This window comes from Scardinius erythrophthalmus (genome assembly GCF_964197995.2).
Source record: "Scardinius erythrophthalmus genome assembly, chromosome: 10".
In the NCBI taxonomy this organism is placed as follows: domain Eukaryota; kingdom Metazoa; phylum Chordata; class Actinopteri; order Cypriniformes; family Leuciscidae; genus Scardinius; species Scardinius erythrophthalmus.
The window spans coordinates 22,013,491-22,015,192 of NC_138230.1; positions in this window are offsets into that span (position 1 = coordinate 22,013,491).

A 1,702-nucleotide genomic window follows, 5' to 3' on the forward strand; every position below is an offset into this window, starting at 1 on the left:
ATGAAACTCGGTACACATATAGATCTCATCGGGCCGAACAACTTTCGTGCTCTAAGTTTTACGCCAGCTCAACAGGAAGTTGGCTATTTAGGGTTATTTGAAAAACACATGCTGTGGAATTTAATGTACTTCTCCTACAGAATTCATCCAATCCCCAGCAAATTCGAGCAGCTTGAAGTCAAGACACTGAGGATGCTAAATTGCGGACGGATTTTTGATATCTCGAACAGTTTGGCCGTGGCGAGGAAACGAATTTATGGCGAATAAGGGATACAGGAAGTGTATTATAACTTCAGCATACATTAACTGATCTTGATGAAACTTAAGCAGTGTGTTCGTTGTCAGAGGCCGATCACATGGATGTGATTATTGTGAGTCAAAGTTATAGCGCCACCAACTGGCAGCAGGAAGTGTGTCACTTTCAAAATGCTTTGAAATCACCCTCTTATTTTTACCCGATTTGCTTCAAACTTTATGTGTATAATGTAGACACACGGCAGATGTAGGCCTGTGAAAGGATTATTGATATCTTAGATACTGTTGCTGTGGCAACGCATCAAACTTTATTTTTTTCGGATGCTTTTGAGACTCTTCACATGCTTGAAATTGGATGAAACTCGACAGACACATCACACTTATTATCCAGTAGATATGTACAAAATTTCAGAAACGGGCGTGGTGAAATGGCTCAGTAGCGCCACCTTTAGTCAAAAGTGGGGGGGTTAGTTTTATCAACAGCAACAAAACTTGGTATGTGTATTGTTCTCATCAAGACGGACAACTTTCTAATTTACAGTAACTAGCTCGGACCAAGAGGAAGAGAGATATTTTGGTTTGAATGTGGATTTTCTGGAGAATTTTCTCTCCCTCTCTCTGTGTCTCTGTGTGTGTGAGGGGAGGGGGGATCTGACTATTGCTTTTATATTGTTAATCAAGGTTTCAGGGGCTTTTGGGGTCCTTAACGTGCTCAAAAACTCTTGAAACTTTGCACACAAGTCAGAACCCCCTGGCATCAGGGCCGGGCTGAAGCTGGTACCCGGGCGTGGCAGGGGGGCTCAACAGCGCCCCCTTGAATGGTGTCCTAAAACTTGGTCCATAGATCAAACACGCTTGCATGAATTAATATGAAACTCGGTACACATATAGATCTCATCGGGCCGAACAACTTTCCCCCAGTCAAGTTTTACACCAGCCCAACAGGAAGTCGGCTATTATGGGTTGTTTGGAAAACGCTTGCTGTGGAATGCGAAGTACTCCTCCTAGAGAATTCATCCAATCCCCACCAAACTCGGTGTGCATGAAGTCAAGACATTGAGGATTCTAAATTGCGGACGGATTTTTGATATCTCGAACGGTTTGGCCGTGGCGAGGAAACGAATTTATGGCGAGAAAAGAGAAACACGAAGTGGAATAACTTCTGCATACATTAACTGATCTTGATGAAACTTTAGCAGTGTGTTCGTGGTAAGAGGCCGATCAGATGGATGTAACTATTGTGAGTCAAAGTTATAGCGCCACCAACTGGCAGCAGGAAGTGTGTCACTTTCAACATGCTTTTGACAAAAGTGGGGGGGGTTAGTTTTAACTACAGTAAAAAAAAATTAGTATGTATATTGTTCTCATCGAGCCGGACAACTTTCTAATTTACATTCATTAGCTCCAGCCATCAGGAAGTCAGATATTTTGGTCTAAATGTGGATTT